General features: G+C 35.3%; 1 protein-coding gene across 1 annotated transcript in view; it reads right to left on the bottom strand.

The window, feature by feature from the left end:
- The window catches only part of LOC149532663 (snurportin-1 protein), a 105,710-nt gene that overhangs the window by 32,547 nt on the left and 55,843 nt on the right, over positions 1-17,320 (bottom strand). The gene's annotated exons all lie outside the window — the stretch shown is intronic.

The raw sequence follows: 17,320 nt of genomic DNA on the forward strand, positions 1-17,320 counted from the left end.
TGCATGCACACACTTAGACAATAAATTATCTTGCCATAGAATTCATTTGGATCACCCTTGCATTAACTGATCAACCTAAGTATGAAAATCTGAGCAATCAAATTATTGTTATCTCTTGGATCGGACTGTACATCCCTGATCTATATTGATCATATGTGCATGAGGATGGATTGTGTGAAATGATCTACTACATTAATCAGATTAGAGGATATGAATAAATTGTTTAGCATGTAATCATGCCTGATAACCGTTGGGTGCATTTGCAAGAGGCACAATGGTTAATTCACAAACTACCAGGTCTGTTTATTAATTAGAATTTGCCTTCATGTCTCTTCAAAGAGACATTTGCCTCAACAGTCACATCCATTTCTCCTTATGTCTTTTGATGCCAATATATATGTTGATCGATCACAAAGAGGAGATCATCGAAAACAATAAATGAACTCTCCCTCTCCAGATCGTAATTACAGAGCAGATATATATATATATATATATATATATATATATATATATTCAAATTTATGTTACTGTAATCACATTGACAAAAGGAAGATAAAATCCAAGCCCTTGCAATTTTCATATGCAAGACAACACAAACAAGTTAGTAATCTGTTCTATTCATATTGTCAAATATATCCGTCTGACAGTCTGATCATAAGTTTAATTTTCATTTGCAAGATAGTAGCATTAAAATTTTCCCTTGTAACCAACATTTATTCCTAAGCCATGTAAATAATAGGAGCACCATATATCTTTCTTCATTTTATATATTATATCAATAATTTGTCCTTGAGGCCACTCAAAGTAGAATTAGAGAATAACTCTTGGACCTTGAAGGTTCTACTGTAAAGTCAAGAATTTCCGATTTTTCAAATTTAATTCAGACAACCAACTGGAAAAAAGGCCTAACAAAGAAAAGAATTTCAAAGTAGAAACAATTATTAACTCAATAATGTATCGAAGGACTTCAGTACAATATTAAGAGTGGCATACAAATCATTGAGCCACACACACTTCAATCGGCAATTATTTAAGCTCATATGGCTGATGAAAAACTTATTCACCAATGAAGGTTCCTCAGTTTTACAATAACCAGAGGTACAAATGCAAGATCAGATATAGAGAGAGCTAGACTTCACTAAGGACAAACAAATAGTAGTATAACTTACAAGGGGAAAAAGAAATTTCATGCATAAAATTTTAAAAAATACATTTGTAAACTCATAATGAGAATATTGTAATCCAACTGCAGAACCTAACTAGACTGCAAAGGGGGAATCTAACATGAAAGAGTCCAACCAGAAACAAGTTATTTACGCCAGTCTTTCTAACTAGTTATTTACGCCAGTCTTTCTCGCAATTTTAGCCAGAATCCCTACTCTCAGACCTTGAAAATTTGAGGGTTTATTAAAGGACCAAAATTACTATCTAATTAGCAGTAGACTTAACTATATTGATAGTAGCATTAAGCCTTAGTATAGTAGCACTTACAAAATATTTGAATCTGTTTCTGTATTCTGCTAATGACTTAGCTATATTCAATTGTGTATGGAGCAACAAGATATTGCCAAGCTTGATATATAAAATGATCTGTTTGTCCTACAGCTTAGACAGAGATATAATCCTAGGGGTAGAATGGCTCCATCTATTGGACACAATTAAACTATATTTGGATTGGTATTCCTGACATTTTACGTGGCATGGAGGAAGCCCATGTATTGAAGTTATCAAATTCAACCAACCAAATTAGTATCATCACCTTGAATGGAAATAATGATAAAAAAAGAGTCACTTGCTATACTAGTAAAGTCTAATGCGATAGTATTGAGAACGGTGACCTCCCGAGAAGTCCCAGTGCTTCACCTAGATGCCATGAGTGATCAATTCATTCTCACGTTAGGAGTTTAATGAGCATGTTAGACAGGATATCTATAGACAGTACATTATCACTACCTAGTGCAATCCTCCTGGTGGATTATGTCCGAAGATGGTCTTTTATGCTGAGCATTTTCTTGAGATTCGGAATGGTATTATTGTCTGCCCTTCTTACCTTTATCAGCACTGGAGTCACGCCTTGCATTTCTCTTTGGGTTCCTTCAAAGTTGGCTCCCACCATCTTTGGGTTCAGACCGATCACCATATGGATAGAGGGGACCAGATCTATCGACTATGTACTTTGGCGAAGGTTGAAACTGAGACTCGTTTTATATTCCGTTTTCCTATCTACTATGAGATCAGAGGGAGATTTTACTACCTTTTCAGAGATTGATTTTCTCTTTCAGCATTCTTCAGCTACATTGACCAATGATGCCTAGCACTTTACCTACGGGAGGCCACCCAACTCCATGAGCATACTCTACAGTCACTCATACCTCAGGGCCATGTCTCAGACTAGCTCATCACCACTTTTTTCTCCCCACCATCTCCACCACGGTTGCGAAAAGGCCATCCAATATCACTCACTCCAGAACGGTCAAACACGGCACCAGTCTTTCCATGCAGCAACACTCCAACGGTTCTCGACGACAATCTAAAGCTCTAGATTGTCCACGGTTATACCCTTTTGTGACTGATTTCTTTGTACTAAGGAAGGATCCTTAGTCCTTACCTTCGTTTTTTTGGCTTTGTGTCTTATTTTGTTTCTTCTCAGACACCGTTTGGTGCTCCTACTTTGTTCAACTCTTTTGTTTGTATGCTCAGTCCCATAAACCCTTGTTGTTTTTTGTTAAACATTAATATTACTATCTTATCTCATGACAGATGAGTTCTTGTGAACCACTACATATGAAACATGGGTCAATGAGTTTCACTCAAAAAATACACAGTTGAATACTAAGAGCAATATCACAGTCTACCCCCACTTGCATAAATAAGAATATTAAATAATGAATTTGATTAATATAAAGATACAATGTTCAAAGACTACCTTGAAACACTAACTGAAATTCAACAGAAATTTCTACTGCAATCAATCTAAAAAAATATCAACATCCATAACATCATATTCCAAAACTGAGAATTAGCTCAAGAAATATTGAATCTTGGTATCTCTATTGTCCTAAATTGCACCCCTATGCAACTTTTTGCTTATCTAGACCCCATTTTAGCATTCTTGACCTTTTGTGCCCAACATGTTTTATCTAGCTTGCTTGTAACTTTGGCATCTCCTTTCAATTAGGACCTCAAGTGCCAATTTGAGATTGCACTGGAGGGAGTGAGGAGCCTTAGGCACCCTACTCCCAAGAGTGGGCCAACCTGGGCACCCAGCTCTCTAATGTTTGGTCCCAAAGCATTAGTGTCTTTGACTGGGAATATTTAAAAAGTGTGTCGATGTGCTTCAACACCACAAAATGCTTTGAAAGGTATATAAGTAAGTTATCCTCCCTTATTTTACAATCAACTCAATCAATTCAATTCAAGCTCTCAACTACAATTTCACATATCAAGTCTACTAGAGCAAGAGATCAAGCATCAAGCCATTGAAGATGGACGTAATTTACAAATCTATGCATTTGTAATGGCATCCATTATCTTCTTATCCTAAAGTCAACTTCATCAAATCAACATCAACAACTTCATGGGCATTTTAATATCAAGAATGTTTATGAAGGTATAATATTTTATTTTCAGATCTAGCCTTTGCTATCTAACAACATGATTTTGAATCAAGATCAATTATATCAAAATCAAGGTTAATTCCTAAATTGGGGTTTGGCTTAATGAAACCCCTTCCTACACAACATTTTTTCTTTTCTACATGCAAGAAAGGTGATGGACACGCAAAAAGAGTTACAAACAAATCAAGATAAGAGCTATGATCTGCAATTCGTCAGATCTAAAAAAAGTCGGAATCAGGTCAAGTTGGACACCTCAATCCTAGGAGAAAGCCAACTTAGGTGCCCTAGTCCTTGTAATTCTACCCATGATTTGGAGCACAGGTTAGTTATAGTCACTAACCCAATCTTCTACCGAATCTACCTATCAATCTATTGTGTTCTTAATGTTACATCCCAAATTTTGCCCTAAGTTTTAAATTTGATCATAACTATTGGTTTAACGAATTATTTCTTCCCCTGATCATGTGAAACAAGTTAGTTAATTATATACGTTGTATTAATTTATTTATTTCCTGACCATGTGAAGTGAATTAGTTAATTATATACGTTGTACCAACTGATAACAAATTATTTCTTTCATGATCATGTGAAATGAGTTAGTTCTTATAGACGTTGATGAAAATAATCAATTAAAATATAACTGTCATTAGATGATTGACAAATGTTTGATTGGAATTAACGATCAATATATTTTTAAATTAATGTCTTGGCGAAAAAGTTTTGCTTGGGTGATTGCAGGCAGAAGATTGAAGAGGGGGGGAAGCATTGCTAAATGAGATCATCGGAAGGGGATGGTCGATTGCTTCAGTCATCAAGATCAACAAGTATGACCTAAGACTACCTTGGCAAGGATACAAAGATTTGACAACAGGTTACATCATGGGACCGTATGAGCTATTAGGAAAACAATATGTAAAAACTTAAAATTATCCAAATTAAAAATATAATTCATACCTTTGAAGATTTATTATTGAAAATTATTATTTAATCATTATTATAAACCCTTAAATACAAACACATATATGTAAAAATGAAGTGACACCAATAAATTATAATTTTATAATCTAATGATGTCATTTCACCAATATATACACGTGAATGTATATAAGAGCGTATAATAATAATAAAATAAAATTTAAAACTCTTCAACTCCTTATTCCTTTTCTCTCTTTATTTCTTTTTTTTTCCTAATAATTCGAATTTGTGATGCATTCGAATGGCCTTCTTGATAACCCAAGGTAGCCGAGAAGTCAAGGCCGGCCATTAAAAAGAATGTCATGAATCATGTTAGACACAACTCCTTTTCTTTCAACATTGTCTCTACCTTTACATCCACCTGTTACTGTGTCTTAGCAAGCCAAGTGAAAACATTCTCAGAATGATATCGGTTCAGAACTTACAATTCTGATTTGTTCCTTCTTCCCTTTCCATCCATCAATGAGTACAGAGCAAAGGATACCGTGGGTGATCATTAATTCCGGCCACGAGAGGAAGAAAATATCTTGCTACAGGTCACGTGATTCTTGCTAAGTCTATTCTGATGCTTGTCTAATCTGTCTTTTCTTCCTTTCTCATTTTTATGCCAAAAGTCAGTGCTTTGCTTTGTACGTCTACCTTTATTGATGTTAATATTACTATTGGAATTAAGTACTAGTCTAAATGGAATGTGCATTATATAAAAACATAGCTTCCATCCTTAGTCGAAACTTCATACGGACTAATATCATGTCTCCTGTTTCACTACCAAATAACCATGAGATTGTCTCAATTATGGATATGGAAGATGGAAACTATAATGAAATCCATGAGTCAATAATCATGTTTGTATTATCACTATTTTTTTCTCACACATTTTGCAGAGGTGTAAATAATGTCATGATGCTCAAACACTCAGGAATTCACCGACAAAGAAGCCATTAATGGAGAAGAGGTGTAAATAAAATAGAATGGATATAATCTCTCAAGCACCTAGGATTCACCAACAAAGAAGCCATGAATGGTGAAGGGGTGAAGATAACCTGCAAGAATCAAGAATGAAATCAGATAACTATGTAATAAAAACACATAATACCTCATGCATGTCCTGATAATGAAATTTGTTGTCAAGTCGAGTGGTGGAGATCGGGTTTATGAACCCAAATTGAAATCCTTGGCCAAGGTAGTTATAGACATATGTGTCAATCACGAGATCTTTTTGTTTGTTCATAAGCTTTAGTTATTTAGAAATAACTGATGGGACACTCAAACCACCGGGTAGCTCGGATGGCTGGACTTAAGAAAATCCCAAGCCCGATCCCGAAGTAGGGAGGGTTGTTTTATTAAGTTAAGATGTGTGGGGCTAAGTATGGTCCGAGGTTCAGAGGTTAAGCCTATGTCAATGCTTCTCCTCTCACCAATGTCAAGGCTTGAACAACATGACAAAGGGAATTCCTCCATTAATTCTGTATGTTTCTTCTTCACTTTTACCTTTAGATCCTTAGAAGAATAAATAGATAGTTTAGATTTCTAAAAGCATAAATTGAATGATTATATTAATTGATAAAGAAGATGGTTGTTACTTTATTTTCAGCTGAACATGTCATCAGTTAGAAATGGTTAAAGAGTTAGCAATGTATTCATTTATTTACCTCGTTATATCAGTTGAATATATATTGCAAATAGAATAGAAAACAGTTACTTCTTTCTAGTTAGGTTTAGTTAATGGAAGTCATTGTCATGTGAAATGGAACCAATTATTTCTTAATTAGATGTTTTTAAATTGGTTAGGAAAATTCGTTTGTTACATATAGTATCAGAGCGTTGGGTTCGACACTGAACCTAGGGCACCATACCTTATTAAACCTGAAAGATTATGGACTGACTACAAGATGCAAGTACGTAAAACACCCTGCAAGAAGACTCAAACAACCCATCTTTCCTTATCTTATTAAAAACATGACTAAATATGACTACAACTGTTGTTCTATACCCCAAGACAACGAAACTCTGAATCAGGCTATTCAACGGATAAAGAAAGAAAGAGTCAAGTGGACTCCTGCTAGCAAGGTAACATATAGAAACAAGCTGATTCAAAGGTCTAACGCTCAGCAGAGCAATCCTCTTTTACAGTTTCATAGATCCTGGATGGTGCAGGATATGTATCAATCTGAACCAAATTAAGTGTTGTAAAGCAAGAGTAAATGTTAGTTTGGTGTAAACATCCTCAATAGAGGAAATTTTGTAAATAAGGTTGCTCTAAGTGAAGCAACGAAGTAATAAGTTAAATTAAGTTATTTAAAAACCATGTGTTTGCAAGATTTTTTCTTTTTTTTTGGTAAGAAATCTCTTCTTTTTCCACATAATTGAAACAACTGTAAATTAATAGGTGGGAACCATAGACATAAAAATGAACAGCAATGAGAACATTGTAAATCAAGACATAATTCGTGAGAGCACCCAATCTTCAAATGATTTGCTACTTCAAAACTTGCAAGAAATACAACTAAAGTTAGAAAACATGGAAAAAAAGAATGAGTGAAATGGCAGCCCAGATAGAGCAAAACCGCAAGGAAACTCAAACCTCACCACATCCTAGAGCATAGACAGAAGTCTCCGAGCATAACAAAACCTCCTCTCCCAAACAATCAGAAAAGCAAAAGAAGAAAGAGATAGTGGTTGACTTGTCAGCAAACATTAAGAAAATAAAACCACCTAAGTTTTCCGGTTCCAAGACCGGGGAGGAAGCAGAAGCTTGGTTAACTAAGATGGAACAATATTTTGAAATTAGGAAGTTCTTTGAAACCTCAAAAGCAGTTCGGGGAATATATCATTCTATCGGAGAAGCTGCAACCTGGTGGGGAAACACCAAGGTTGAACAGAACATTAGAACCACAAAGATCACTTGGAAAAACTTTGTGAACATTTTCCGAAACCACTGGCTGCCTTAAACCTTTTATGATCAGAAGCTTTTAGACTTCCAAAACTAGAAACTAGGAGACATGTCAATACATAAGTACTGGGAGAAGTTCACTCGATTGTTAAAATACGTGTCACCATATCAGTAGGACACCAATTTGAAGGTGAGGAAATTCATCATGGGTTTGAACAATAGGATAGAAGGAGCTATTGATGTTCTCGCTCCCCGAACCACGGAAGAAGCCTTGGAGAAGGCTGTTCGGCAAGAACACAAGATCAGGAAGGATGACTCCATTCGAGACAAGAGAAAGACAACCTGGAATTTAGAGGTTGCTGATTTCAGGCGTGAGAAAAAACAATATAAGGACTACAAATACAGAAAACCAGAGTTAAAGGGCAATGGAGTTAAGGATGTTAAAAGAAAATATAATACAAGTAAGAACAGGAGGAATAATGAAAAGAAGGGACCACTAGGAGGATGTTTTACCTACGGAGGGGATCACTATGCAAATTGGTGCCCCAATAAACCCAACGTCAGCAAGCCACAGCGACCACCTTTACCGCTACAACAGCAAGTCTTTCAGCAGAGGATTCACGCAGCCCTTGATGATAAACAGGCAGAACAACGGATAGGCCCCATTGAAACTCCGGGTAAGATCTACGGAAACCCTGTGTTCATTTTAATTGATACTGGAGCATTTGAACGTTTTATATCACCTAGACCGTTAAGTAGGTTTCTGAAAAGATCTAGTTTTATGGCAAAACCGTGGACAGTCAAATATGCAAACCAATCAAGGGCTAAGGTAGAGCAATGTCCGTTTGAAGCTCAAGTTGACTTCCCGAATTTTTCAACGAAACTGAACTTATATGTAGCACCTCTTGGATCATACGACATTATCATAGGAATCAATTGGCTCAGTGAACATAAGGCCAAAGTAGATTGCCTTGCCAAAATGGTACGCTGCGTGGATGATCGGGTAGACCCACAAGCATTACAGGGATTAGGCATGTAATTAGATCAAAACATATTTCTGCAATGCAACTAAAAAGATATGGGAGAAAGGGCTATGAGAATTTTGCAATTAGGATTGAGGATACAAGGGCACCTAAGACCACCACTTATGGAGATGACTACATTTACAAAGATGGGAAAATTAGAGAAAAGTTAAAAGAATCTTTCGAGGAAAAATACCCTTATTTAAAGAATTATCAAGACGTATTTCTTGAAGAACTTCCTAGACTGCCCCCTTCCTGAGCATTTGATTTCACCGTAGATTTGATACCAGGAGTACAACCCATATCTCGAGCACCATATAGGATGACAACTACAAAATTAATGGAATTACAGATTCAACTTTAGGATATGCTAGATAAGAAATTGATCTAGCCCAGTGTCTCACCATGGGGAGCCTCAGTGCTATTTGTGAGGAAGAAGGATGGAACCATGAGATTATGCATAGATTACAGAATGCTCAATAAAGTCACTATCAAAAATTGGTACCTGTTGCTGAGGATAGATGATCTTTTTTATCACTATCTAGGGCACATTATATCAACTCAAGGTATAGCAGTGGATCCGTCAAAGATAAAAGCAATTAAGGACTGGCCCATACCTAGGAAAGTATCCGAAGTTAGGAGCTTTATGGGATTAACAGGATTCTATATAAAGTTTGTCAGAAATTTCTCAGGGATAGCCTACACAATCACCTCACTCCAGAGAAAAAGAAAGAAATTTGTCTAGACAGAGAAGTGTCAATCAGCCTTCGAGTTTTTGAAAGAAAAATTGACTATAGCACCTATACTAAGGGTACCTGACCTACAAAAGCAGTTCGTGGTTATAACTGATGTATCCGGAGAAGGATTAGGAGGTGTGTTAATGCAGCATGAACAGGTTATTGCTTATGAATCTAGGAAACCAAAAAATTATGAACAGAATTACGCACCCAATGATCTTGAATTAGCAGCTATTGTGCATGCCTTGTAAATGTGGAGACATTATCTAATCGGAGAACCTTTTGAACTTAGATCCGATCATCATAGTTTGAAGTATATTTTCACCCAACCAAATCTTAATGCTAGATAGAGGAGGTGGCTGAAATTCTTAGCAGATTATGAGTTCAATATAAGTTACATTAAAGGCAAGGAAAACAACGTGGTAGATGTCCTAAGCCGGAGAAGACACATCTACGCGATAACTACTGTAAACTTCAAGTTAAGGGATCAGATTTTACAACGCTTAGAGCATGATGAGTTTTATGTAGAAATTAGCCTAGCTCTTATCAAAGACCCACAAGATCCCAAGTATTCAGAATTTAGCTTAGAGGAGGATGGATTATTAAGATATCACCACAGAATCTATGTACCTAATGACCCTGAACTCCGAAGACTAATTTTAGGTGAATTTCATTCAATCCCATATTGAGGACATCCGGGAGTAACAAAAATGATATCTGATATAAAACCCCTATATTTTTGAAAACGGATGAAAAGCGAGATAACTAAGTTTGTTGGAGGTTGTTTGGAATACCAAAGAGTAAAAGCAGAACATCAGTACCCAACAGGTCTGTTACACCTAATGAAGCACCCGATTGGAAATGGCAGGTAATATCCATAGATTATGAACAGGGATTACCTATGACACGAAATTGACACAACACTATTTTGGTCGTGGTTGATAGATTGGCAAGGGTTGCTCATTTTATACCAAGGAATTTAACTGATGAAGCACCCGAGATTGCCCATAAGTTCATGAAAGAGATTTTCAGGTTGCATGGAATTCCGAAGAAAATTATTTCAAATAGGGATGCTAGGATAACTTCTAAATTCTAGCAAACATTATTTACAGCCTTGGGTACTAAATTAAACATTAGTTCAGCCTATCATGCTAAGACGGATGGTCAAACAGAACGGGTGAATCAAGTATTAGAAGATCTCCTAAGAGTATACTGTATGGACCGACAGTACCAATGAGAAACATACTTACCCTTGGTAGAATTTGCATATAACAACTCGTATCAGTCCACTATTAGAATGGCTCCCTTTGAGGCCTTGTATGGTTTAAGTGTAGAACTGCAGTGAGTTGGAATTAATTGGAAGATAGAATCATTGTTGGGCCTGAAATGCTTCAAGAGATGGAAGAACAGGTGATCCAGATTCGTCAAAGGTTAAAGGAAGCTAATTACAGACAGAAAAGTTATGCCAATGCCAAAAGAACACCTAGAGAATTCTCAATAGGGGGCAAAGTATTACTAAGGTTAAAACCTCATAAGAGTACTATCAAGTTTGGCAAAAATGCTAAATTAGCCCCGAGATATGTGGGACCCTTTGAAGTCCTGGAAGTTGTAAACCCAGTAGCTTACAAGATTGCTTTACCACCAGCGCTTACTAGGATGCATAACATCTTCCATGTGTCATATCATAAAAAGTATATTACCCACCATGAACATATGATTGATTGGAAACTATTGTAGGTGCGAGAACTAGGGGTGGTAGAGGTAAAACCGCTCAGAATACTCGAGGTACGTAAGCGACACTTATGAAATCGGGAAGTGACGCAGTGCAAGGTCCAGTGGGACCAATACGTTGAGGATAATGCCACTTGGGAGGATTACCATGACATTTTTCAAAGATACCCCCATCTTTTCTCTGAAACTAAAAACTGAATATTTATTTTCTTCCTATATAAACTAATCAAGTATCACTTAAGTTTTGTTATTATGTTCATTGAAGACGAAAAATCTAAGGGGGTGGGTATGTTACATCCCAAATTTTGCCCTAAGTTATAAATTTGATCATAACCGTTGGTTAACGAATTATTTCTTTTCCTAATCATGTGAAACAAGTTAGTTAATTATATACGTTGTATCAATTTATTTCTTTCTTGACCATGTGAAATGATTTAATTATATACGTTGTACCAACTAATAACGAATTATTTCTTTCATGATCATGTGAAATGAGTTAGTTATTATAGACGTTGATGAAAATAATCAAGTAACCTATAACTGTCATTAGATGATTGACAAATGTTTGATTGGAATTAAAGATCAATATTTTTTTGAATTAATGTCTTGGCAAGAATGTTTTGCTTAGGTGATTGTAGGCAGAAGACTGAAGAGGGGGGGAAGCATTGCTAAACGGGATCACCATAAGGGGGTAGGCGATTGGTTTAGTCATCGAAATCGACAAATATGACCTAAGACTACCTTGAAAAGGATACGAAGATTTGACCACAAGTTACATAATGGGACCGTATGAGCTATTAGGAAAACAATATAATAAAAACTTAAAATAATCTAAATTAAAAATATAATTCATACCTTTGAAGATTTATTATTGAAATTTCTTATTTAATCATTATTATAAACCCTTAAATACAAACACACACATATATATATATAAATGAAGTGACACCAATAAATTATAATTTTATAATCTAATGATGTCATTTCACCAATATATACACGTGAACGTATATAAGAGCGTATAATAATGATAAAATAAAATTTAAAACTCTTCAACTCGTTCTTATTCCTTTTCCCTCTTTTCTTTTCTTTTTTTTGATAATTTGAATTTGTGATGCATTCAAATGGCCTTCTTGATAACCGAAGGTAGCCGAGAAGTCAAGGCCGACCATTAAAAAGAATGTCATGAATCATGTCAGACACAACTCCTTTTCTTTCAGCATTCCCTCTACCTTTACATCCACCTGTTACTGCGTCCTAGCAAGCCGAGTGAAAACATTCTTAGAACAATATCGGTTCAGAACTTACAATCCCAATTTGTTCTTTCTTCCCTTTTCATCCATCAACAAGTACAAAGCAAAGGATATCGTGGGTGATCATTAATTCCGACCGCAAGAGGAAGAAAATATCTTGCTATAGGTCACGTGATTCTTGCTAAGTCTATTCTGATGCTTGTCTGATCTGTCTTTTCTTCCTTTCTCATTGTTATACCAAAAGTTAGTGCTCTGCTTTGTATGTCTACCTTTATTGATGTTAATACTACTGTTGGAATTAAATACTGGTCCAAATGGAATGTGCATTATATAAAAACATAGCTTCCATCCTTAGTCGGAACTTCATAAGGACTGATATCATGTCTCCTATTTTACTACCAAATAACCATGAGATTGTCTCAGTTATGGATATGGAAGATGGAAACTATAATGAAATCCATGAGTCAATAATCATGTTTGTATTATCACTATTTTTTTTCACACATTTTGCAAATGTAAATAATGTCATGATGCTCAAACAACGAGGAATTCACCAGCAAAGAAGCCATTAATGGTGAAAAGGTGTAAATAAAATAGAATGGATATAATGTCTCAAGCACCTAAAATTCATCGAGAAAGACGCCATGAATGGTGAAGAGGTGAAGATGACCTACAAGAATCAAGAATGAAATCAGATAACTATGTAATAAAAACACATAATAGCTCATGCATGTCCTGATAATGAAATCTGTTGTCAAATCGAGTGGTGGAGATCGGGTTTACGAACCCAAATTGAAATCCTTGGCCAAGGTAGTTATAGGCTATGTTCCCCAAGGATGCGTACCCGGCCTAAAACACGGCATTTCGAGGACGGGGACGGGGGGACAGGTATAAGACGTCCCCTAGCCATCCCCAAAAAGTGAAAAGATGCAGGGGACGTCTCAAAGACTTGGGGACACCAAAGGGAAAAAAGGGGGGCGGCCAACTATACCTGGTACGGAAAAGGGACGTTTAAACGTCCCCCAACCGTACCGAGTACGGCCAGCCATCCCCCTTTTTTGTTTGCATATAATTTTAAAAAGTTAGTATAACAAAAAAATTTAAAGCCTCCAACTTCCTGTGGAAGATGACAGTGAGGAGGACTCTAATTTTGATGCCATGGCAATAGAGACAAAATTGGAGCAGCAATCTACTTCATTTTTCTATGTTTTGTTTTTTATGTTGAACACGAACATGATTATGATACATTGATACTTATTACTTTATGGAAGCCCTCTAAACTTTGGCCCTATAGCTTTGGGCATATTTTGATTTTGATTTTCAGATTTATCATGTTTATCATTATGACATTATGATATTGACAATTGTTAATGTTCATTGTTCAGTGTTCACTGATACTGATATGCATTTTGACAATTGGGTACTAAAATCGGATATTATTTCCTAGATGGCATTCAAATGTTGTATGTTATGGTTCTATAATGTTTAAATGACATGCTTTGTGCTTAGTTTCATATGAATGACATGTATATTTGAAAATTTCAATGTATATTTTAAAATTAACCTATATATATAGTCGTCCCTATCAACAAAAAAAATTGCCATCCCAGAAACTTGTCCCGCCATCCCCTGCCCCGAAAACTCGAGGGAACATAGGTTATAGGCATATGTGCCAATCATGAGATCTTTTTATTTGTCCATAAGCTTTAGTTATTTAGGAATAACTGATGGGACACTCAACCAATTGGGTAGCTCGGATGGTTCGACTTAAAAACATCCCGAGACCGATCCCGAGGTCGGGAGGGTCATTTGATTAAGTTAGGATGTGTGGGGATAAGTATGGTCCGAGGTTGGGAGGTTAAGCCTATGTCAATGCTTCTCCTCTCACCAATGTCGAGGCTTGAACAACATGACAAAGGGAACTCCACCATTAATTTTTTATGTTTCTTTTGCACTTTTACCTTTAGATCCTTGGAAGAATAAATAGATAGTTTAGATTTCTAAAAGCATAAATTGAATGATTATATTAATTGATAAAGAAGATGTTTGTTACTTTATTTTCAGCTGAACATGTCATCAGTTAGAAATGGTTAAAGAGTTAGCAATGTATTCATTTACTTACCTCGTTATATCAGGTGAATATATATTGCAAATAGAATAAGAAACGGTTACTTCTTTCTAGTTAGGTTTAGTTAATGGAAGTCATTGTCATGTGAAATGGAATCAGTTATTTGTTAATTAGGTGTTTTTAAATTGGTTAGAAAAATTTGTTTGTTACACTTATACATGCTGAAAACAACCATTTCACCCTACTTAGCCCTAATTCTTACATCCTTCATCTATGATTGCATGGTTATAGTCTCCACACGATGAAGTACCACTGAATCCACTTTGTGATCCACCCATCTTGAGCCTAGTGGATCACTCTCCTTCCAATGTAATAAGTATGTCTGAAGTAGATTCCTTGTTTATATACACAAACATGTGGATCTTGTTTCACCTTTACCCACCTTACAATATCATTACTCCAATTAAAAACTCTTTTTCAGCACTTATGATACTGAAAGAAAAGGACAGGTCCAATTATATATGAATATTTATTTAGGGAAATATTGGTATCATTACAATTTACTGCAATTAGTAACTTTATTTCAGCACTTCTGATACTACAAGACAAGAATGAGCCCCGTATATGAGTAAATTTCAAAGGATTGAACAAGATAAACAATTAACTTAGATTCACATAGTGTTTATAGATGAAAATGCTCAATGAGCTACTTGAGACTAGATAATTTATGAAGCAAGTCTTTTGATCCATTTATTAATCTGTTCATATTTAGAAAGAGTTTTGCAGACATGGAAGCAACTACACATACAAACTTTAAAGTTATGCTTTGGGTTAACTAATACCTCTACAACCTTTGAAGCTACACTGAGCAAAGTCTTTTGACCATACTTGAGAAAGTTTGGAATAGTTTTATTCTTACAATAATTTATTGTACTATAAATCTTGAAAAGAACATTTTTTTCATGTGACAAGTGTTAACCATACCAGAGAAAAATAAATGCCATGCCAAGTTGTCATAAGTTTCTTTGATGATATCTTGTTTTACAAATCTTCAGAAGACCATCTTTTGCATGCTAATAAGGTGTTGACTATTCTAGAGAAAAATAAATACCATGCCAATAAGTATAGAACATCTTATGTAATGTCCCTTTTCCAAGAGAAAGTTATTGGGAACCCTTGGCCTAATATTTAATTTAGGCAGATTAACTGGGTGGTGCAAAAATAATTTTATAATATTTAATTTAGGGTAGAGTAATTGGGTAGTGCAATTAAAATAATTTAATATTTTTTCTTAAGTTGTTCAAATGTTAATTCATAATATATTTCATAAAAAGGTGTAATGTCCCTTTTTTGGCTTCTCTTGCACTACTAATGGCACTGACCTTCTAGGTGTGTATCAGCCTAATCAAAGTGGACATTACTATTACCAGTTAGCTTAGGTGGATTAGATCATTCATTGACATTTTCAGATGTATTTTGGCTTATGGTTTGTTCTCCAAGATTCTTGGAGGGTGCTCTATTGTAAGTCACTTGATGGAATCTTATTATCATCTTTCATCATTGATATCACCCTCAAACAATCAATTTCAATTCCAATGCATCTCTACCATATTTGCTAATTGGGTGTAATGTTGAAAAAAAAAATTAATTAATTGCACTAAGGTTGCCAATTTTAAATCAAATCAATTATTAGGCACCTCAATATCATAGGTCATTGGACAGAGAATGAAAATCCTAAATGTCGAGGCATTGAAAAGTGACTTTCAATGCCAAAAATGTTAAGCTTTTAGAGCTAAAAGGCTTATTAAACTACTTAAATGATTTTAAAATGATTTTTTCTAAAAAGTTCTCTAAAAAGGTTATAAAGGGGGAGTTTGACAGTTCATTTGATATGTGATACTAATCATTCAATTTATTCAATTTCTTTGATAAGGAACCCCTTGCGGACTGGAGATCAGGAGAGTTCATGTCAACCTTAGAGGACAAAATCCCTCTTGACAAAATTAATTTCAGTGGTAAAAGATCTACCTGTCCTAGTGATTTGGCAAAGTGACTCAAATTTCGAATATGCACTTTAATGGTTATGGTATGAAATTTATTAAGTCTTTGGGAAAGATGAATTTCAAAGTTGTACACGTGTAAAGTTTTCCAAGAAGACATTGGACACTATGAACAATCATTAAAGAAGACATATTTTAGAGTTTTATCAATTGGAGGTTGGACACTACGTTCTCTAGTTGAATGATTTTGCAAATCGAATAATAAATAATTAAACGATTGTTGGATATTGAAAAAAGATTCCTGATGGAATTGTTCCTAGTTAATATTTTGTCACTGATGTCAACATATATGTTAGACAAATAGTACTCTTGATTATGAAGACACAGTTTTGTGGATAAGGACATGTGCAGATCAGATGACGTTCTTGAATATGTTGAAATAGTAAGTATGTCATCGCAGGTATTGATGTTTACATTTGCAGGTGTTACAGTGAATTTATCAAAGACTGGTAATAGACAATACACCTGTAAAGTACTATGAATAGTGGTGCAGTATTTTCTTAGGAAAGTTTTAGTGGAGTTGAATCTTAGTATGTGAAGCTAGAGATGTTATCCAGACATGGATATGCATTCACTGTTAATGTTTTAATGTTTTTCAAACAGAATATTATAAATGCAATATACAGAATACTCACAAAAGTATAAGAACAGATGACACAAATATTTATCCTGGGAAAAGTTGGAAACCCTACTGCTCAAGGGAACAACTCAGCCACAAGAGAAATATCACTTTATTGACATAATGAACGAGTCTAGATCTTTACAAAGTCCTATTGTAGCATCTGAATCTCAGAATCTCACAGAAACCAAACACACAATAATTGATTGATTTTAACAGATGCCATGTAGTCAAATCCACTTTTTCTAGCATATCACCACACACTGTATATCGCAGAAAATGAGATAGATGCCGAAACAAATATCTAAGAGAGAGTAACTCAAGGGTCACCTGTTACACCTCTAG

Source organism: Cupressus sempervirens, chromosome 10, assembly GCF_028749045.1.
Source record: "Cupressus sempervirens isolate cs-2001-9-10 chromosome 10, ASM2874904v1, whole genome shotgun sequence".
In the NCBI taxonomy this organism is placed as follows: Eukaryota; Viridiplantae; Streptophyta; class Pinopsida; order Cupressales; family Cupressaceae; genus Cupressus; species Cupressus sempervirens.